We start from the raw sequence: 10,866 nt of genomic DNA, 5'->3' as shown, positions 1-10,866 counted from the left end.
ACAACCAGAAAAACTGCCTCTCCAACCTCCTCCTCCCAAACCCATAGCCCATGCTGGGGCGGGAGGGTGGGCAAACTGTCTCCGAGGAACGGGACAACACCCGTATCCACGGAGGGGGTCTTTTTAATCTCCCCCTTAGCCCCGCCCCCCAATGCCACCATCCACCAATAGCAGCCCTCCCCATGAGGCCCGCCGAGTGAGCAGTTTTTAAACGGGCCACTCACATCGCGTCCCTCCTCGCACATCACTCCCATGGCCCCTGACCCCCTCCCATTGCTCATGCCCATGCAGAACTGACTCGAACGGGCCCAGCCCTCGTTTAACGGGGCCCGTCAAGACCAGCTCTCGGGCCTTTTATTCTGGGGAGTCAATGTTGGGAGCATAAATGTTAACTAACAGTACTGGTGTGTTGTTGATAGAGGCTTTAACAATTAACCATCTATCTTTAGGATTTATGTGTTGATCTAGTATAGATGGGTTACAGTCTTTGCTAAATAAAACTGAGACACCCTTTCTTTTGCCTTGGGAGGGGAATCTATTGAGCAGGAGATCCAATTACATTGCTTAATGAATTGTGAAGTGTTTGGGGAGTGTGTTTCTTGCAGAAAAATAATTTCTGGTTTCAATTTTTTAAGATATATAAGAACCTTCTTTCTTTTAATGGGGTGCCTTAGACCATTTACATTCCATGTCACAAAATTAATAGATAGATCAGTAAAATTTCATCAGTATAAGATGAAAAGAGAGAGCGACTTAGAGGTCCACAGCATAAGAGGAAAATATCAGCAAAATTGCAATACCAAGAGCATACTAAACCAGCAGAAAATAAGAACGGCATGAGGAACTAAATCAATAGTTCCACCAATAGAATGAAAAGTGAGTGAATGAGACTGAGAGTAGGGATGAGAGAACACTTAAAAAATTCCCTGTATTATACATAGAAAAAAAAAAAAAGCATAGCATTATATGCCAATGGAAAAATAACGATGGTCTCAAATTATACAGTTTGCCACATGTAAGCATGAAAAATATATATTTAAGACACCTAAAGCATAATAGGCAACAACATAGGAAAATCAGAAAATAAAATTGAAACAGGAGGAATCGATGAACTATCTGATAAAACAGGTAAATCTGCATAGTAGAAAAATGAGACTTTAATAAAAGAAATCGGAGAGATTAGTCATTATACAGCATGTAAGGAAACTCTTCAATAAAACACGTTACTGAACATCAGCAAAAGAGAAAAACTTGATTTAAGAAACTATGAAAACACAAACATATTACAGGAGAAAATACACTTTAGGTATACATAGAGGGGCATAATCGAACAGAAACGCCTATCTCCATGGGCGTTTATCTCCGAGAACGGGTCCGTGAAGGGGCGGACCCAAGCGTATTTTCGAAAAAATTAGACGTCCATGTTTTATTCGCCAAGTTGTGAGCTGGGCGTTTTTGCTTTTCAGCGATAATGGACAATGAAATCGCCCAGCTCAAAAACGAATAAATCCAAGGCATTTGTTCGTGGGAGGGGCCAGGAGTCGTAGTGCACTGGTCCCCCTAACATGCCAGGACACCAACCAGGCACCCTAGGGGGCACTTTTACAAAAACAGAACAAAAGGTAAAAGAGCTCCCAGGTGCATAGCACCCTTCCCTTGTGTGTTGAGCCCCCCAAATCCCCCTCAAAACCCACTGCCCACAAGTCTACACCATTACTATAGCCCTAAGGAGTGAAGGGGGGCACCTACATGTGGGTACAGTGGGTTCGGGGGGGGTTGGACGACTAAGCATTAAGCAGCACAATTGTAACAGGTAGGGGGGGGGATGGGCCTGGGTCCACCTGCCTGAAGTCCACTGCACCCCCTAACAACTGCTCCAGGGACCTGCATACTGCTGCCAGGGAGGTGGGTATGACATTTGAGGGTCAAAATAAAAAGTTGTGAAACATCATTTTTTGTGGTGGGAGGGGGTTTATGACCACTGGGGGAGTCAGGGGAGGTCATCCCCGATTCCCTCCAGTGGTCATCTGGTCATTTAGGGCACTTTTTGGGGCCTTATTCGTGAAAAAACAGGGTCCAGGAAAAGTGCCCTAAATTCTAGCTAAAAACGCATACTTTTGTCCCATTATCTGTGAAATGCGCCCATCTCTGTTCGGCAGATAACCACGCCCCAGTTCCGCCTTCGCCACACCTCTGACACGCCCCCATCAACTTTGTCCGCATCCGCGACGGAGTGCAGTTGAAAACGTCCAAAATCGGCTTTCGATTATACCGCTTTATTCGTTTTTGTGAGATAAACGCCCATCTCCCGATTTAGGTCGGAACTTGGGCGTTTTTCTCGTTCGATTATAAGCTGGATATTAAGGTAATTTAAATGTAATCATAAACATTGCCAAGTTAGTATGATAAAAGTGTGACTCAGTGTAATAGAAATACTATCAGACATACTACAGAGAGCATGTGACTGTTAAAAAAGGAAAGAAAAAGAGACAAAGTACGTGTCCATTCCTGTAGATTGGAGGGTGGTCTACAAAAAGCTGAAGTTGGTCCAGGGAATCATAGAACTTTGTTGAATTATGTATAGTCACTGCCATTCTGGCCAGGTATTGAAGGCCATACCTGGCTCCAAGAGATTTGAGACGGGCCCTCATTTCCAGGAAGGTTTGTCTTTTTCAGGTTGTAGTTTTTGCCAAGTTCGGAACAATGAGAAATCTTTTGTCATCAAATTTGAGATTATTAGAATTTCTGGCTGCGGTTAAGACCTGCAGAGCTTGAGGGAAATGGAGTAGTTTGGTTATGATCGGGCGGGGCTGCTGTGATCCTGGCCTGAGGTGCGACAGGGATCTGTGTGCCCTTTCAAATTGTAGAGGCGAGTCTAGATATAGTTGAAGGACATTAGGAAGCCAGGTTGTCAGAAATTGAATCATGTCTGATCCTTCTACACCCTCTTTCAGCCCAATAATTCTGATATTATTTCACCGATTTCTATTAAACAGGTCTTCCAGTTCAAATTCTAGCTTTCGAATATAACTGTGCCATGTTTAGTGCTGATTCATCGGCATGTGTCTCCAGCTACTTGATTCTGTCCTGAAACTCTGATAAAGAAGCAGCGAGAGCCTGCAATTCCGATTTTAGATCAAACGTGGTTTGATAATGTTTGGTAGTGAGATCTTTCAAAGCCCGAATTTCTTCCATCAAGATTTCGGTAGCCGAGTTCAGAAGTTTCGACTGAGCAGTCTTTTCTGGCGTCAACGGGTCGGTCTTGGTTCTTTTTGATCCCGATTGAAAGAGAATCAAGAAAGAGTCTGATTTCGTTGATTTAGAGAGAGATAGTGTTTATGAGTTAAATGAAGGCAATTAAGAACAAAAAAAAATACAATGTAAGTATATTAAAACGATTATCTTGTAAGAAATACAGGGAAGGGAGTCTCTAAGCGTCTGCTCTCATCAGTGGCTCAACAGCGCCCCCCATTAATTAATTAGAATTTATGTGCACAACTGTCTAAGCACATTCTATAGAGTGATGTGTGTAAATTCTAAGTTGCATAGTTGGAAAGGGGCGTGGCCATGGGTGTGGAATGGGCGGTTCATGGGCGTTTCCAAAATCTATGCACGTTGTTCTCGAATACACCCAGTTCGCACCTAATTTAGGCTTTGGCATTTACACCAAGTTCGACTTGGAGTAACTGCTCGCGACTAAATTTGGTCACGCAGACAGGCACTCGGCATATTCTGTAAACTGCACTGAAATTTAGGCGTATTCTATAAAGTAAATTTAGGCATACTTTATAGACTATGCCTAGGCAAATTTTTTGTTTGGCACCAATTTTTAGGTGTGATATATCAGTGTTTCCCAAGTTTGGTCCTGGAGTACCCCTTGCCTTCAGGATATCCACAATGCCCTCCCAAGGTAGGTAGTGCAGAAAAAAACAGTGGCAGAATTGAAAAAGGCATGGGATGCAGGGCCACCGAGCCAGGCCCAGGGCAAGGCCCCCCCTGGGGCCGCCACCGCCCACCCCCCAAATCCCTACCACTGTCGCCTCCCTCTCCTGCTCTCAGGCTGCCAGCGCCGCATTCCCTAGTCTCCACCCACCCACCCCAGCCCCGTTGACAGCCCCTCTCTGTCCGCCACCGTGACCGGGCCCCCTGCATTCAAATCGGCAATGCCTCACCTCCGTGTGAAAGCGGCAGATCGCCTCCCTTCGGGCCTTCCCTCACTGTGTCCCACCCTCATCATTTCCTGTTTCCACGAGGGTGGGGCACAGTGAGGGAGGGCCCGAAGGGAGGCGATCTGCCACTTTCACACGGAGGTGAGGCGCTGCCGATTTGAATGCAGGGGGCCCGGTCAAGGTGGCGGACAGAGGGGGGCTATTGACGGAGCCGAGGGCGGGCAGGTGAGACCGGGGACTGCAGCGCTGGAGGCCTGGGAGCAGGAGAAGGAGAGAGACCCCGGCGCCGGGCACCCCTTGGAGGCCCGGGCCTAGGGAATTTTGTCCCCCCTGTCCCCCCTCTCGGTGGCCCTGGTGGGATGAACACATAGAGTCCATACTCACTGTTCATCAATGCAACATACATCCACTTCAGATCCCTCATCCTGTAATCAATTGTCCCACTGTCTCCTCCTAATGTTTCCATGTTGATGTCCCATTGTTATATTCCTAATGATAATCGCATGTCTCACACAACTCTGCACAATGTATTCCATATTCAAGCTGTTACAAATGTATTTCTACTATTCATATCTTATTGTAAGCCACACTGAGCCCGCAAAGAGGTGGGAAAATGTGGGATACAAATGCAATAAATAAATAAATAAGATTACTAATTAGAAAATGAATGGTATGTCAAGTGGTGCTCAGAAGGCAACTCTAGCTATAAAGCCGGTGCTGGGCTGGCTTGTATGGTCTACATCCTACATATAGCAATCCAGTTTAGGATGGGCTGGAGAGGACTTCGATGGAGACTCCAATAATTTGGAATGTGAGGACAGTGCCAAGCAGACTTTTACGATCTGCGTCCCGCGAATGACATGACAGATTCGGATAGGCTAGAGTGGGCCTTGACGGCAACTCCAACAGTTGGAGCATAAGGACAGAGCCGGGTGGACTTCTACGATCTATGTCCCAGAAACACCAAAGAAAGACAATGATCAAGTATATAATCTCATGTTCATGGTTGATTTAATCTTAAATTGATAGTGAATGTGACTGCTGGGTAGACTGGATGGACCGTTCAGGTCTTTATCTGCCATCACTTACTATGTTACTATATGAAATTTGCATATAATGGAGGCAATGCATGCAAATCACATGCATATTCACTATGGATATCCTGAAAACTTGATTGGCAAGAGGTACTCCAGGACTGGACTTCGGAAACACTGTGATATATAGAATCTAGCCCTAAAGCACTTAGGTGCTCACTTATAAAATAGCTTTGAAGTGCAGTTAGGTGCTTAACTGCCATTTACCCCCATTTGGGAGCATATTTCCGTTTGGGTGACTAAAGTTAGGTGCCTAACTTTGGCGCCCTATGTAGAATCAGGGGGATTGTGTTCATGCTTTACCAGGGAATCTTAGCGCTGCATATGCCTTGTAGCGCTATAGAAATGATAAGTAGTAGCAGTGGAATCTTAGTTTTGTAACCAGTGCTGGTAGTATCCTTGTGAAGTGTGCAATGCACTTTAAATCTAGTGGAATATCTATCCTTGAGATTTAGTGTAAATAGATGAAGCCAAGAGAATGATTCTATTTCTGCTAACTGAGGGGTCCTTTTACTAAGCTGCACTGAAAAATGGCCTGCGGTAGTGTAGACGCATGTTTTGGGCACACGCAGAATTATTTTTCAACGCACCTACAAATAATGCCTTTTTAAAATTTTTGCCGAAAATGGATGCGTGGCAAAATTAAAACTGCCGCGCGTCCATTTTGGGTCTGAGACCTTACCGCAAGCTATTGACCTAGTGGTAAGGTCTTATGCGGTAATCAGGCGGTAATGGTCTACGCGCATCAAATGCCACTTGACGCGCATAGCTGCTGCATGTCAGAAAATAAAAAAATATTTTTCAGAAGCGCGTAGCAGACGTGCGCCAAAACTGAAATTACCACAAGGGCCACATGGTAACTGGGTAGTAACTCAAATTTGGTGCACGTTGTGCGTGCATAGGCACCTACACAGCTTAGTAAAAGGGCCCCTGAGTGCAGAAGTTGCATCTAAGGAGAACATAGAGGTTAAATGGGTGGCTCATTGTGATCATTTTCAACATTCATTTGAAAATCAGAGGTTTACCATTATAGACCGTCTAAACAAGGTGGCGTGCATGATAAAAAAAGAAAAAAAATTACTTTGGCATAAACAAGGATGGATCTTTGAAGTACATACTCTGGTACCTAAAGGTTTGAATTTGAAGCTTGAATGCAAAACTACAAGAACTGTAAAATGGAAATGCATCTTACACTCACCTTGATGCCACTGAGCCAGTCCCATATGGCTGCTTGATAATGGCATCAATATTTTCTATAAAGGCAATTCTACATTAGCACATTGTCTTTGCTGTTGCCAAGGTAATGTCAGAGGAACTTTTACTCACCTTAGCCTTTTAGACAAAATGGCAGACTGTCATTCTAAAATCAAAATAGTCATTGTCATGGCAGGAGTCCTTTTTTAAATATGTCCCCCCCCCCCCCCCCAGTGGTTAAAAGAAGCATCCATCTCCCCAAAGCCTGATTTATCCACCTCAAAGGGAGAAAATTAACTTTTTTCAGATTACTACATTGTTCAAACAGGTTATTATATCAGCTATTTTACTAAGTCTCTACCTTATCTATGGAATGACATATGCAAGTGAACTCACCAGAGAAGCTAAAACACAAGAGATAAGTTAAAATGAGGAATGCGTTGGTGCAAGAAATGTATTAGCAAAGATGGTCAGTGTAATCCATCATCCTTAGTCGCCTTCTCAGCAGGCGATCCTGCTTTTTAGTGGAAACGAGGACATGTTCTGCTATCAATTCAGTGTTTGTAGACTTTAACCAAAGCAGATGATGGTTCATCGTCCTCCTTTTTCTATCATTAAACTAATACAAATGAAACTGATAAACATAGAGACTGGAGGAGTGTGTATGGGAAATCGTTTGGTTTTGTTTCATTTTTCTTTTACTATGGGCAGTGGCGTAGGAAGGGGGCGGGAGGGGCGGTCCACCCCAGGTGCACACCACTGGGGGGGGGGGGGGGTGTCGGCTGCACTGGTTCCCTGTTCCCTCTGCCCCGGAACAGGTTACTTCCTGTTCCAAGGCAGAGAGAGCAGGGAACCAGCGGAACCGATGCAGCTCCCAGCAGGTAAGAATGCACTCCGGGGGGGGGGGGGGGGGGGTTGATGTGTCGAGGGAGGGTGTCGTGCTGCGCCTGGGGGGTATCGATGCACCGAGGGGAGGGGTGCGCAGTGGCGAACCGCCCTGGGTGGCAGCTGCCCTTGCTACGCCACTGACTATGGGGCCCTTTTACAAAGTGGCGGTAAAAGCTCAAGGTGGGCTTACCGCATGCTACTCTGGAGCTACCGCTGGCCCAACGCAGGTGCCGGCAGTCGTTCCACCCCCAGCGTGTGGCATTTCTGGCGCTAGCGGAAATGTTCAAAAAATATTTCTGCAGGGAGTTACCCTGCAGGGAGTTACCCTGTTACTGCCAGGTTAGCACGGGAGCCCTTGCTGCCACCTCAATGGGTGGCGGTAAGTGATCCCCCCTGCGTGACCACGTGGTAAGAGCAATGTTACCGCATGGCCATGTCTTTTTTCGGCCTGTTTCTCCGTTGCGGTAAAAAGAGCCTTAGCATGCGGCAAAAATGGCTTCCATCACTAGCGCAGCGCCCTGTTTGTTGCAGCTTAATAAAGGGCCCCTATACGTGCACATAAGTACATATGCACCGCCATACTGGGAAAAGACCAAGGGTCCATCAAGCCCAGCATCCTGTCTCCAACAGCGGCCAATCCAGGCCCCAAGAACCCGGCAACCCCCCCCCCCCCCCAATAATGTTCAATGGACAATTATAGAATTACTTCCCAGAGGTTCTGAATATCACCACAAAGTCTCTAGTCATGGGCAGTGAGTACTGTTCATATATAGTCAGTGCTTCCACCTATCAGGATAGCAGAACTGAATAGACGTGGATTCTTGAAACGCTATGGCTGGTGCTTTAAATGCTTGCTACAATGTTTGAATATTGACCTGACAGTTTCATTGCTACTTAATAGCAACAAATAGCTAAAGTTACAAGTGCATGAGCACTTTTTGATGTATTAATTCTTCTGTGGAAGGAAGAGCATCCTAGTGGTTAGTGTAGCGGACTTTGATCTTGGGGAACTGGGTTCAATTCCCACTGCAACTCCTTGTGAATCTGGGCAAGTTATTTAACCCTCCACTGCCCCAGGGACAAACAAATACCTGTATATACTATACTACTAATACCCAGGGGCGTAGCCACGGGTGGGCCTGGACGGGCCCAGGCCCACCCACTTTCCCTCCAGGCCCGCCCATACAAATCCTTTATCGCTGTCGCTGCCTTTTCTCCCGCGGCTTTGGGGAACGGCCGCCCGGGAGGCAGCGATCAGCGTTACCTGTCAGTGCCTGCCCTAAAATTGTGCTTCTCTTCTCCCCGCTCTTTTCTTCGCTCGTCGCGCAGCGCTGTGCTGCTATTCAAACAGGTTGCTCCGCTCCTCTCTGCCGCGTCCATCCGGCCCTACTAATCAGGAAGTGCATCAGAGGGCCGGATAGACGCGGCAGAGAGGAGCGGAGCTGCCTGTTTGAATAGCAGCGCAGTGCTGCGCGACGAGCGAAGAAAAGAGCGGGGAGAAGAGAAGCACAATTTTAGGGCAGGCACTGACAGGTAACGCTGATCACTGCCTCCCGGGTGGCCGTTCCCCGAAGCCGCGGGAGAAAAGGCAGCGACAGCGATAAATGATTTGTATGGGCGGGCCTGGAAAGTAAGTGCTGGATTTGTGGGTGGGTGGTTGGTTGGTTGGTTGGTTGGTTGGTTGGGGGGGGAGAGGGAAGGGATACTTTTGCCAGAGACAGAGAGGCATATTTTCAAAGCACTTAGCCTTCAAAAGTTCCATAGGTTTCTATGGAACTTTGGAAGGCTAAGTGCTTTGAAAATGAGCCCCAGAGTCAGACTTGTAGGAGGAAGGGGATTCGAGGGAACTGGGAAGGAAGAGAGCTGCTGGAGATGGGAGGAAAAGGAGGAGGGGATCAGGATAGAAGGGAGAGAGCTGCTGGACATGGGAGGAAGGGGCTGGAGAGCTTCTGGACAAGGGAGGAAGAGGGAGGGAAGGGAGAGAGCTGCTGGACATGGGAGGAAGAGGAGGAGGGGACTGTCGCTCAAAAGAGCATGGTTCGGGATAAGGTATCTTTCAAAGATATCACCATAACAGGGAAGATAGAGTATCCTGATAGTGAGGTTGCAAAAGAGATTGTAGTAGATCGGGTATCCTTAAATAACAATAAAAATCAGACAAAAGATTGCCAATTAATACTGTCAAGTACTAAGCATGATGTACTTAGGAACAACAAACATAGTTTGAAATGTCTATATGCGAATGCCAGGAGCCTAAGAAATAAGATGGGGGAGTTAGAATATATTGCACTAAATGAAAAATTAGATATAATAGGCATCTCTGAGACCTGGTGGAAGGAGGATAACCAGTGGGACACTGTCATACCGGGGTACAAATTATATCGTAGTGATAGGGTGAATCGGATTGGTGGAGGGGTAGCATTGTATATTAACGAGAGCCTTGAATCAAATAGATTGAAAATTCTGCAGGAAACAAAACACTCCTTGGAATCACTGTGGATTGAAATTCCATGTGCAAAGGGGAAAAGGATAGTGATAGGAGTGTACTACCGTCCGCCTGGCCAGGACGAACAGACGGATGCGGAAATGTTAAAGGAAATCAGGGACGCAAACAAACTGGGCAACACAATAATAATGGGGGATTTCAATTACCCGCATATAGACTGGGTTAATGTAACATCTGTACACGCAAGGGACATAAGATTTCTTGATGAAATCAAGGACAGCTTCATGGAACAGCTAGTTCAGGAGCCGACAAGAGAAGGAAAAATACTAGACTTAGTCCTTAGTGGTGCTCATGATCTAGTGCAGGGGGTAACGGTACGAGGGCCGCTTGATAACAGTGATCATAATATGATCGGTTTTGATATTGGCATTGAAGGAAGTGAAACTAGGAAATCAAGTACGCTAGCGTTTAACTATAGAAAAGGTGATTACGACAAAATGAGAAAAATGGTGAAAAAAAGACTGAAAGGAGCAGCTCGCAGAGTAAAAAACTTGCGTCAGGCGTGGATGCTGTTTAAAAACACCATCCTGGAGGTTCAGGACAAATATATTCCACGTATTAGAAAAAAGGGAAAAAAGACTAAACGTCAGCCGGCGTGGCTAAACAGTAAGATAAAGGAAGTCATTAGAGCCAAAAAACAATCCTTCAGAAAGTGGAGAAGAGAACCAACTGAAAGTAACAGGATAGATCATAAGGAATGCCAAGCCAAATGCAAAGCGGAGATAAGGAGGGCAAAAAAGGACTTTGAGAAGAAATTAGCGTTGGAAGCAAAAATACATAGTAAAAATTTTTTTAGATACATTAAAAGCAGGAAACCGGCCAAAGAGTCGGTTGGGCCGCTGGACGAAAATGGTGTTAAAGGGGCGATCAGGGAGGACAAAGCCGTAGCGGAGAAATTAAATGAATTCTTTGCTTCGGTCTTCACCGAGGAGGATTTGGGGGGGGACACCGGTGCCGGAAAGAATATTTGAAGCGGGGGAGTCGGAGAAACTAAACGAATTCTCTGTAACCTTGG

Source organism: Microcaecilia unicolor, chromosome 8 (genome assembly GCF_901765095.1).
Source record: "Microcaecilia unicolor chromosome 8, aMicUni1.1, whole genome shotgun sequence".
NCBI classification, from domain to species: Eukaryota; Metazoa; Chordata; class Amphibia; order Gymnophiona; family Siphonopidae; genus Microcaecilia; species Microcaecilia unicolor.
The sequence above is the reverse complement of the archived record's forward strand: the minus strand, read 5'-3'. Positions refer to the sequence as shown.